The following is a 12,960-nucleotide window of genomic DNA, read 5'->3' on the forward strand; positions in this document are numbered from 1 at the left end:
CGACGGAGTCAGTGAAGGGCCTACACTGTGGTGGACGAGGGCGCCGGTTAAGCAGATCCGGTGCGGTGGACCATGATGGCGGTCAAGGAGATCTGGAGCGGTGTACAAGCCAGTCGCTGAAGCGGCTCCGGTGAAGTGGTGAGTTGGCAGTTGGGGGTTCCAAGGTGCGGAAGGTAGATCCGTCGTGGTGTGAGGTCCACCGCTGCGGCGGAGGACTAGATTCGGTGGCTTGCCATGGTTGGGGGGGTCCGGGAGGGGAAGGGGAGGGGCTCTGGGGAAGAATGTTGGGGGCAAAGAGGGGAAAACAATGGAGTTACCAAAAGCAGCCCTTTTCCGTTCATGTGGCAGGGGTAAAACAGGAATATCGCATGGCTAAACTTTCGGGCGCGAGATATTTCGATGTGAGCGGGAAGTTTGAAAGCTTTTGGCGCCCAAAATTATATTCTGCTCTTGTACGGCCGACTATGATATCATGGCCGAGAATTTGTTTGTTTTGCACGCAAAAAAAGTGCAAGTTTTGAAAATCAATGTCTCCAACTCGAAACTTAGATTGTCCATTCAATTCAATATGGATCATTGAGCTACTACAAGCAAATACCATCATATGGTCCAATTCAAATGAAATTCCAAATGTGTTTATCCTAAATATGATGACAAAAGCAAAAATGTGTATGTGTATGAATAAAGTGGATGATTATAAAGTTTGAACATGCCCGTATGTGTATATCTCTAGGTTTGATATATGAATTTGAAATCATGAAATCCCGGCTTAAAAATGTACCTCCGTTTAAATGAATTACAAAAGCTAATGATGGAGTCGAATTCCAAAATTCCAATCTTAGGTTTGTAATTCTGGTACATCAAAGTATATCATGCATGTTCAAAAGTAGCGTTATCTCATAGTCCAAACTGTGAAACAAATTGATCAACCTTGAGTGCACACACTATTGACCATGTATATCTCAATTACACTAAAATCCCTCAAATATAGACACCCACTCTTTATCTGAAGCAACCCCCCCCCCCCCGCCTCATCGCCCACCCCCCCCACACACACACAGAAGTCGCTCTCTCCCCCAAACACCAACACACGAGCACATTAACACCCCTCTCCCTCCTAAAGTCCGGACCCCAATATAGGTCTCTATCACTTTATCTCTTGGGCATGCACACATCTCTTCCCCCACTCTCAATCTAGGTCTCCCAGCATCTCTCTTTCCCAAGCACACGCACTATGTAGAGTGTATCTTTCACATACACACAAAACGTCGCCCCCAAACATCGATCTCCCTAGTTATGTGGTTCTCGCACACTCACCTCACACACCACCCCCACTGCAAAACAAGCACACTTTGTCTCCTTGTGCACCACTCTCCTCTTTCTATCTCTCCCACATGCGGACCCGCCCCAGCTCCTCCCTGTATACATATATGTCGTGACTCTTTCCATAGCTCCCTAATGTATCATCGTTCTCGATCTCGCACACTGTTCTCTACACCATCTATTCTAGATCTCTCATGAAGTCCCTATCACACACACGATGACTCGCTTCCCTTGCGTCTCTGTACATAGGCCAATTTCAAACAACATCAACATTGTCTCCCTATCTATACGCCATTTATGGACACAAACGCCCCCTCTCTTCCCCTCTCTCTCTCTCTCTATCTCTCTCTCCGTCGCTAGCTCTCTTTCTCTCTCACACACCCCTCTCCCACACACAATCGATGTCTCTTCCAAATAGTCTGCTCCCCCCGCCCGCACCCATGCTATCCCGCTACTACACATGTCACACCATTCCCCCTTCCCTTATACTAGGTTTACATCATTAGTGGTCTCTCTACTCCACATACACACACTCCCTCTCACACACAAACGCGCGCACAAACACACACAGACACGCACACACACCCATTAATCTGGATCCTCATCTCTCCCAATGTCCGCATTTGTATCTCGCACACTCACTCTCTAATTATGTATATTTGTCTCCACGTTACACAACACAAAGCCCCATGTACATGTCTCTCTCTATCCTCCACACATAGACACAAAGAATCTGTTATCATTGCCTCAGGCTCTAGACATATCACACACGCACACTGTCTCTCTCTCTCTCGCAAACACGCTCAACAAGGGTTTCCCCGTGAATAACTTACCGTCTATTCATCAACAGTCGTGGCAGTACGGCGAACACGAGACGTGAAAAAGAATAAATCTACATGTGCTTAGACCACCTAGTATGACTACTAGGACTAGAGCAAGCCAAAAAGTGCGCCGCCGTCACCCCCTCCTTATCGGCGACGGGAAAACCTTTGTTTTACATAGTCGAGAAGTCATTGTGCTAAGGCCTCACATGTTGATGTGTTGAATAGAATGTAGATGCTAGTTTACGGAAACAAGTATCGATAATACGTTTGTATATCCATACTTATATTTCTTCTCTTATAAAAAACCGAGTTGGTGATGATGGTACGCGTGCCATCTTGCAATATAGACCGTCCGATCTATATCTTACTGATGGAAATTAAACTAAAAGATACCCGCACCGCTCTCCACATTTGCAGACAAGGCCTTCCCTCGTTCATCCTTATCTCCAACAACCTCATTGTTGAGCAATTAAGAAAGGAAGCCTCTGGAACAAACTGGCCTGGTGGCCGCTGCCGGCGTCATCAATCCCCATGCCTCCGCTCAGTCCGACCACCGATCACCACCACGCCCCACTCCTCTTCACCTATCTCCTATTTCTCGAGATATCATTAGTTTTTACACATGGGATTACTCCCGCATGGGTTAATCGCAACGAGTGTTTTTATTAAAAAAATGCATCTTGATGTTCCGTGCAATGCACGGATCTTGCTAGTACTCCTACAGAAGACTAAGTTGGTGATGATGGTGCGTCTTCCATCCGTCGTTTGTGACCATTAGATCTACATCTAACGACTGTGAGGTAAGTTGTTGCCTTTTCTCACAAACATCCCACTTGTCTACCAATTTGCAGAAAACCCATAATCAGTATCTTAAAACCAACCACATCCCTCCCTGACCTCACCAAAACAGCCCAAGGAATATATTCTAATTGAAACATAATATATCTCTAGTGATATATGTATATCAAAATTAGAGTGTTTTGTATCAAGTTTGTGAATAAGTATTATTCTAATTATGATTCGTTGCAACGCACATGAACATTGCTAGTATTTCCAACCATGCAAAAAATTTCCCTAGTATTCCATAGTTTTGAGTTTTCCATCAAGATATTAGTCACTCATGGTTGATATTTACTTTCAATCATGTACACATATACACTATGTAACTAGCCTTGCTTATTGGGTTCCAAAGCTTAACTTTCACTCCTACTTACAATATGTAGAGTATTTAACAAAAAACCACCACTTTCAACCAGCCCTAGGAAGAATCTATTGTACAAAAAATAACAAAAACATACCCAAAATTTCTTAATCCATGCCAAAAACTACTACCTACCGATTAGGTTAGTTTAAAACCATTTATGATAGGGTTGGCCCACACGTCTGTGCTGACGAGGCAGCTTAGACCAATACATTTTGTTTGACCGTTGACACGAGGGACCCACATCTGACCTTCTATCCTGTTATTCCCCCTCAAATCATTATTTTTCCTGAACATTACTTCAAACAGTGCTGATGCGTGTTCGTCGGTGGCGCCGGTGATGAGCGAGTTGGCCGCCGCTCCGCCGGACGGGCCGGACGCCGCGCTAGCCTCCGCACGGGTTGGCAGGCTGGCCCGAGCGTGACTCACGAGCGAGCAAGCCGCCGCACTGGCCTTCGCTCGAGCCAGATGGCTGGCCTTAGCGCGACTCGCGCGAGCAAGCCGCCGCGCCGCCGTGCCAATCTAGCTAGCAAACCTTGCAGATAAGCAGCTGGACGGAGCTATCTTGGCTAGCTAGCAGCCGCGAGCGCCGGACGGAGCTGGCATCCGGGCTGCCACAAGATGGGCTCCGCACCGCCGGCGGTTTTGACCTCGCCTTCTGCCAGCGGCGGTAGCTGCGTCCCATGGCCGAGGATGACTAGGTGGACAGGCCGGAGGTAGGAGGTCACTTGGGGATTTTTATGCAGACTGAGATGTAGGTCCCACAAGTCATAACTCCTGGTCGAATAGAAGGCGTTGACTTAATGGGCGACACGGGCCCTGTTTGGATACTCTAAGTCAGAGGTTAGATTCTAACCCTGAACTAACTCTAACCAAAGTGGTGTTTGGATGGCAGGGTTAGATTGACAACAAATGTATCCAAACAGGGCCGTGGGTTGAAACGTGCCTATAACGGCACTTTGTAGAGTAGTCGTTTCTTGGTAGGGCTGGTTGGTAAGAGCATGTACAATGGTTGATAAGGTAGTCTTATCTTAAGTCTGCCACGTATGCAAGTGGTAGTAGTTTCTTGGCATTATTAGTGGTTTCTTGCATTATTATGGTTCTTGTAAGGAACAATGTACTACTAGCGACAAAAGGCGATTCTAGGTTGCGTTGTACTCCAACGAGTACTACTAGTGGTCGCAGGAGTGTATACCTCGTTTTGTGGGTTCGATCCCGGCCCAACGCACGACGACCTTTTTTTTAATAGTAACTTTGCTGCGAGCCAATATTTTACACGGGTAGTTTGAGTTTTGAAGTCAAACGGACATGCGGCACCACAATCTAGGTGCACTAGATAGCCTAGCCACGTGAACGGGTTTTCCTTCCCAGCATCTCGTGCTCGCCCTAGCCGTACCTCGCTTGCAGCTTCCTCATCAGCTACTAACATATTTAAACTAGCGCCTCCCAATTAAGCCCGAGGAGCCGGAAAAGCCTGGCAGGGCATTGGGAACTGTGCAATATGGCTCTGTACATAAAGTGCTCTACTACTACTCTGTAGCTTGTGGCGTTGCACGCATGGACTTCACTCCATTATTGGCTCTACTATAAAAGAAATTCCTCTTGACGTGTTTTTTTGAAACGGAGGCAAAAGGTTTGCTTCATCTCATTCATAAAGAAGGAACTACTAACAAAGTTCGACGAGATCCATTACACCTCCACAAATGGAAGCGAAAATCCTAGTCTGGCTGTATCAAATAACTCAAATGTTCTGCCCCCGCAGTAACCGTCGCTGATAAACAGGCTGCTAGTGTGTGCGTGAGAGGAGCTGCTGAGTAGGCCAGCTATGTGAGGAGCGGCTGAATAGAGCACCGAGAGTACCCACTAGGCCACTACGCAGGTGTACTTTCCCTGCATTGATAGTACATCGATGGTTCTAGAGAACAGTAGTACCCTCCACTTCCAACTGTAGCTCCTTGGCCCTGCGATTCAAGAGTTCAAAACGGGTGCACTATACTAGAAGTACAGTACATAGCACTAGTAGTACTCTCGCACTACTAGTTGAGAAAGTAGTACTAGTACTGCTACAGTACGAGTACGTACTCCTCCGTCACATAATGTAAGACGCTTTTTGACACTAGTTGGCGTGTACAAAAAATAGCAAAAACATACCCAAAATTTCTTAATCCACGCCAAAAACTACTAGCTAGTGCCAAAAATTTCTTACTAGTGCTATTATTTACAGTATAATGCAATCCCATAATGTCCCATAATGCTAGTACTAGTAGTAAATAATAGCCTCACCCATTTGCTACAGTTGGAAGGAACGATCTACAGTTGGAAGGGACGAGGCCCTGCGGTTACTACGCTCTTATCTCCTCGTCGCCAGTTCCCCTCCCCCTGAAGAGAAGGCAGTTCGTCGCTGCTCCCATGGATTCGCCAGGCGGTTCTCCTCCTCGTCGGGGCTGGGAGACCTTGGACGATGATCCTCTGGGAGAAATCGCACGCCGCTCCGACGTCCTCACCGCCGCAAGACTCGGTGCTTCCTGCACCAACTATTTCAAGACGGTGCTTAAAATGGCTTGGGAAAAGGCCATGCTTGTTGGTCTTCCATGCGTCCTCGAGGAGAAGGTTCTTCTATGGGACAATCCTTCGAATAGTCCACCGCTCCCTGGCCATGGTTGCGCGTTGACTCCGCTAGAGTTGCCGACGTTGAGAGGTAGTCGGATTTTGTCCGATGAGCAGGTCAGTAATGGAGTTTGATCATGTAGTACTTAGTTATTCCATTTCCATCCCATAATTTCTCCGCTGCCCACCGTCTTATATATAGGTCTGGGTCGGTGCCAACGAAGATTGGCTTGCATACCTCCGGCCGGATACCACCATCATTTTGCACAACATCCACAGCAGTGCGGCCGTTCCGGTAGACCCCTTCTCCACCATTGGGATCGGCCTTCCGGACTGGCTGGGCTTGAATACGTATGATGATGCCTACATGAGATTGAAGAAGATAGCAATTGCGGACCCGCCAACAAAGCGACGCGGCTACGACTATTACTATCTCATCGCGGTGTTCGACATAAGGATTGCCATCAATGCAAGAGGCAGTAACGGCAGAGGCTGGCGCATGTTGGCGGCGGCAGATTTGTACCCCTACACATTCGAAGACGCCGTGCGCCATCTAGGCCGCATCTTCGCGGTGACAAGCCAGGGGACTTGTTTCATCTGGTTGCCATCCTACGGTACGGGAGATTACAAACGGAATGCACAAACCATCATTTGCATCCCTAACGGTACTCCATTATTTTGCAGGGACCAGTCATCCCGCGATCAAAATAAGATCGCCGATCCTGGATGTGCATTTGCATCCGCGATTCGGTCTAACCTGGAACCTTGTAGCTGACTTTGGCATATTGGGATCAACTATCTTAGCAGTCGTTACCCATGGTACCACTGATGTGCAACATGGTCACACAATCTACCACGATCGGACCGTCACCATCTACCCAGTTATTCCATTTTTTAACCCTCTCGCCTTCTCTTTGATTGTTGTACTAGTACTCTACTTACGTACTAGTAGGAGTACTTTTTTACCTTGGAGGACGCGTATAGCTAGCTAGGCCCTTGAAGACTTGAACCCACTAGCTGCCACCATTTTTGTTTTTCCATGTCTTACTATCTCATCCATGTAGCCAACAGTGGCTATATATAATAAGCCGGTTATTTTACTTCCTCTATATCGGAGTAGTACTATTTGCTGCACAGTATTACTGACCGCCATATTTGAGCACACCATTATTATGCATGGACCTTGACTATGTATGTCACCATGTGTCCAGATCTGAGATGCCGCGTGTACCAGATGAACGGCGCCGAGTTCGACCCCCGTGATGCTACGTGGGTGCCGAGGAACACTCTTGGAGAGTACTCGCTTTTCATTGGGGACAACTACCCCATTGTGAAGCGGATGCCACCTTCCATGCACGACACGGAAGGCCTGCCGTTCATGAAGCATGGTTATGTCTTCCGTGCGCACTGCCAGATGAACGACATGCTGGGACACGCTATCCCTGATTTATGCCGCTTCAGCTTGGATGAGTCTCCATCGTGTGGAACCGGACTAGAAAGCTGCGACAATGATTCCCGTTGCCCACCGCTATGGATCATGCCATCCATGAAGAACACCTGGGACTGGAACCTGGAGGAGGACATGTAGCCCATCTATAACGTGTAAGTGGAGTACGGTAAATTGTGAATGGTAGCGCTGTGAATATATGTAGACTAGTTGTGCACAAATTTATCACATGAATTGGAGATGAACTTGTGTGGCATACTGGCATTTGTCCTTTAGAATTTATTACTAGTAAAAGTGTTATGTGTACGTGCAACTTGTGTGGTTGTTGCACGGGCTCCAACACGCTCTTTGAGAAAAAAAAGGTGGCACAGATTTGGATATACGTGACGTGGCGGCATCATACAGTAGCATCATTCGCTATAGTTGTAGTACGCTCCTACTAGGACGACAACTCCTATAAAACCTTGCGCTTGGCTCTTTGCCTCTTCGGGAGGTTCAACAGTTCGTACTCGTGTGAACCTTGCACTTGGCTCTTCGCCTCTTCGGAAGGTCCAACAATGATGATACTACAGTACACGTTATGCTTCTGGCAATCTGACACCGATTGAACTGCTGCACGTCCACCGCGAGGGCGAGGGAGAGGGCGCGCTATAGTCAAAACCCTCTCCTCGTCCTGCGAGCCACCGCGCGCATGGGCGAGGGAGAGGCGTAGTAAGCAAGCTTCTCCTCGTTCGGCGAGTTGACGGGACACATCAAAGCAGTACTAGTACTAGTCCATACTGCGTCCTTTCCGGTTAATATGGATTAATTTGAAACGAGAAAAGTACACTGGCGGTCAACGTATGTAACAATACGCTCTTTACGATCACTATATATAGTTTTGCGGTGATTATACGATCACTAGCTCATCGTAGAGCACCGTATTGCACCCTACTGACCGGCCACATAGTCGACGTGGCACTTTGTTGACTGGTTAAATTTTCACCTGGTTTCTGGGTCCCACCTGTCAGTTGGCAGAGCAAAGAAATCAGCTAAAAACAAAGAGTGTAGTACATCTACACTTCCAATGCATTTAGCCTTTAATCTAAATCGATATTGATTGACTAATGCACCAACTTGTGCTCTAGGTATATGCTAGATGTCTATCCTTAATTACAGCATGCAACGACCTTCATTTAATCTTCTTCTCTCAATGGTCGCATGCACACATAACTTTTGGGCGTTAATTATGCCCTGGTCAATGTGTAAATCTCTAAATGTACAGTATTTCATGGATGTAGGGAGTAGGTTGAGCACTTGAGCGTGAGCGTGTGTGTTGCGTTGTGTGCTGTGTGCCGCATGGGTGCGTGAGTGTTGCGTGCGTCCATGTGTACGTGTGAGTGTTACATGTTGCATGCATGCATGCATGGGGCTTACTCCCTCCCATTGACATGTTCATATTTCAAGCTTCCTTTGTTCCCTCCATATGGTGATAGTCCCTCTGTTCCCAAATACGGAGTAAAATCCTCCCTCTGTTCCCAAATACGGAGTAAAATCCTCCATCTGTTCCCAAATACGGAGTATTTGTCTTTCTAGAGATTTCAACAAGTGACTACATATGGAGCAAAATGAGTGAAATGAGCGTAGAGGCATAGGGATAATGTAGAAAGGAAGTCTTCGCGATCCATTGTTCCCCATCTCGGTCAGAGAGAACTATTCAACTAGTCTTCGCAGTGAAGTGACAATACATGCTGCAACAGATGGGACACTTAATTAATAAGCTGAACCAGCGTGTTGGTGTTACTAAATCAGCCTTACCTAGTACTACCATCATGTTTGCCAGTAGAGCACGCTTCTGTCCTCCATTAACTGACATATGGGCCCTCTTGTGGTAGACCCACATGTCATCGGTGTAACTATTTACACTCCGAAGGACGGTATATCCTGGTAGTAGTAGTAGAATTGAGATTTAATGCACTTTCTTCCCCGTCTTCCACTCTTCTTCCTCCTCTCTTCTTCTTCCTCCTCTCTTCCCCATCGTCGGCCGCACACCATTTCCCCCCGCTCACTGCTCGCCCGCCCGCGCTATCTTCCTTGGTAGCTCGCGCGTACCATATCCCCCCGCTCACTGCTCGGCCACACGAGGAGAAGCTTCTTCGCTCGCCCGCCCGAATCCACTTCCCCGCTGGCTCGCAGGCACCGAAAACCCCAGTGGCAGAACCGACTGACACGCAGAGCCACGATTGGAATTCCCTCCCCGATGTTCTCTTGGAGCAGATCTGTAATCGTATGGACCTACTCAGCACCGTCCGTCTGGCCGCATGCTCGGTGTCTTTGTACCGTCTACTCGTCTGCAACCGCCCGGCTCTTTTCAAAACACCCTGCTTGCTGATGCCCGATCCTCGCAGGTGGCCCAGACACCGACTGGACGATCCTACGGAGGTTGTCGTGGTGCCCCTCGACATGCTACCACTACCCGTCCACCTGCCCTTCATGCGCGACCGCTACTGGGCGGGCATGAAGGCCAACTGGATCGTCCTCATCCACCAATCCGGTAGTCCGTGGCGTCTCGTGGATATGTACACCCAGTGAGAGATCACCCTTCCATCTTTGGATACCGCCGCCATCGAGCCTAGCGGCCCGTCGAACACTCCTGCCTACTATGCACGAGACGCGTCGAGCTTTTGGCTCGACCTCTGTTTGCTGAAGGTTGTAATCTGCGAAGTGCCCACACCATCAGAAGACTACATGGACTACAAGCTCATTGCCGTGTTCAACATGGGATTAGTCTATCTGGAATCCGGTCGCCATACATGGTTATGGCTCATCGTCGATCCTCTTCACCCAACACTTCTGTCTGATGCTATAGTGCACGAGGGCATCGTTTATGCGGTCGACGCACAGATTGGCTGCCTATACTGGTGGAATCTGTCGTCGTGTAATTGTTCTATCTCATCTCATCTTTACCTTAAGAATACGACTGCCTGTTCAGTGTTACAAATTTAGAATATATAGTATGTCTATAACCACATCATTGCTATATGTTCCACTCATTTCCTAGATTTTTATGACCACACATGTTATTGTTAGAGTTGATATGAGAACAATTGGTATCTAATGATTGTTAGAATAGATATTATGAGTATAACCTCATGATTGCTATATGTTACTCTCATTTCCAGGATTTTTATAACAACGCATGTTATTGCTGAGAGTTCATATGATAACTGTAGTAAGTGCTATGGTAGAATATGAGTAGACCCTGTCATATCTGTTTTCCTCTCATTGTTACATGATGTTTGAACCATGATATATTGCTAGAATATGAAAGCCATTGGCTTATTTTTTTAACTTGGGGTATGATTATGACCACGACATTGCAATTCTCTGTCTATGATACGTGTCACTGTTATAATAATCTTAATTCCACACATACTCTGAACATGATTGTTTATTTTTGTCCTTTTGCTCTCCAATTTGAATTGTTGCAGTAGACACAAATGCGCTGGCCTTCATGATTCCAGGACCTGGAATCATACCAGCCGATGGGTGGTGGTTTATCGCTCATTCAGCTGACGGTGGTCATTTGATGCTCATTTGCACGTACCAAATTGACCAAACCATTTCATCAAACCACATGCAGTACAATGCCTGGGGCGTTCGTGACATTGATGGCTATGGCTGCTTCGTGTTCGAGAAAGATCCCAGCTCCGTTGGGCCAGGCGTATTCAACTGGAGGCGGGTTTATAGCCTCGGCAACCACTCCATGTTCCTCGGGCTCAATTATCCGATCATCCAACCAATCATCGATCATATCACCGGCGATGATTACCGTGCTATGCAACTTCCATTCGCCAGGGGGACTGTGTTTACACATCATACCATGGGTTTCATGAATCACCATATCCAAAGATTCGTCGACACAGCTTGTTGCGAGATAATCTTCAATGTGTGAAAGGCATCAAGCTTCCATGCGATGGATGGCTTTTGCAAACCCGACATGCGGCGATGTGGTTCATGCCAACAGCAAATATGCACAAGTTGATTCGTACTGATATGTAGACTGAGCCATGTATTCTGCTGTTGTAGCACGACCCTCTTTTGTTGGACTGCTGTTAGTTTGAAGCACTCCTCTGGTTTGAAGGATAGATACCTGTCTGGGATCAAGTGCATCCTAACTCACCTGTGCAGGATGTACTGATAATGGTGATGGAGATGCTGTGCAGTATATATATTGTTAAAATGTGACACTAAATACGACTAGTAAGTAGTACAGTAGCAGTACTAGTATACGTCGGTCAAATTATTCATCATGTCCACACATTGAATTGACGTGACAACACGCTGCGTGTGAGGTGACACAAGAATCCCGGTGGCGTGTTCGGGTATTCTGGACTTCAGATTTGGAGTACCACTTATCTGTCGAAATCTTTCATCATTCACTTAAAACAGTCGATTGATCATACATTGAGTACCATATAACTAGAATTAACCCATGCAAGTCGAAGAAGGATTGGCCGGTGTTGTCGGCTGGCGTCAAGTTCGATCCCATGGACAGGAGCTGATCGAGCACCTTGAGGCCAAAGTGAGTGCTGACAGCGCGAGATCTCACCCTCTCATCGATTTGTTCATACCAACCATCGACAGCGAGCACGGCATACGCTACACCCATCCCGAGAAATTTCCAGGTAAGACACTGATTGGCCGTCTACTTGCACAAACATATTCCTTTGTTTATAGCTCTATGTTTCTTTTTACACGCAGACCTGGTGAAGCAATTACAATTTGACAGTTAATAAAAAGTGAAACAAGTGACTGCAACATGCCAAAGATGTTATGAAAATGCCAACTACGTACACTAAAACCTGTATTCGACAATACTGCAGGTATCACACTGAGTGGCCTAAGCAAGCATTTCTTCCAGCGCAATTCCATGGCGTTCAAAAGGGGCACGTGGACGCGTCACAAGATACAGTCGGAGTGCGGCATGCACGCGATGTGGCATAACACCGGCAATACCTTGCCGGTGATGGTCAATGGCCGGCAGACGGGCAGCAAAAAGGTTCTAGTGTTGCACACCAACAAGAACTTCAACTAGTAGAGGACCAACTGGGTGATGCACCAGTACCACCTCGGGGACCTGGAGCAAGAGAAGGAGCGAGAGCTGGTCCTCTGCAAGATTTTCTACCAGACGAACACTAGGGCCAGGAGTAAAAAGATTATAAGTTAGTTTGGTATTGGTACTTGTACTACCTTGTCGTCCGCAAGTTGGTATTGTTGTTAACGATCTTTTGGTATGAACTTGGCATTTGCTTCCAACCATCATGCCGAGGGTCGACGTGGATATAAAGCTGAATCATTTGTTTCGAAACGAATTTTTAGGCACCTGATTTTTATTTGATGGGTAGCATAAGCACCTGCCGTTCGAATTCCTAGTTCTCCAAATTTTTCGAAACAAGTGCATGCTCTTATTATCACGATGAAAAAACAATATCCCTGCTGCATCCCAGTTATCAGTCTGTACTTGCAAAATTCTCTCATTTATTGAGCACGTATATTGTTTTTTCAGGTCGAGCAAG

The sequence above is a fragment of the Aegilops tauschii genome, chromosome 2, assembly GCF_002575655.3.
Source record: "Aegilops tauschii subsp. strangulata cultivar AL8/78 chromosome 2, Aet v6.0, whole genome shotgun sequence".
In the NCBI taxonomy this organism is placed as follows: domain Eukaryota; kingdom Viridiplantae; phylum Streptophyta; class Magnoliopsida; order Poales; family Poaceae; genus Aegilops; species Aegilops tauschii.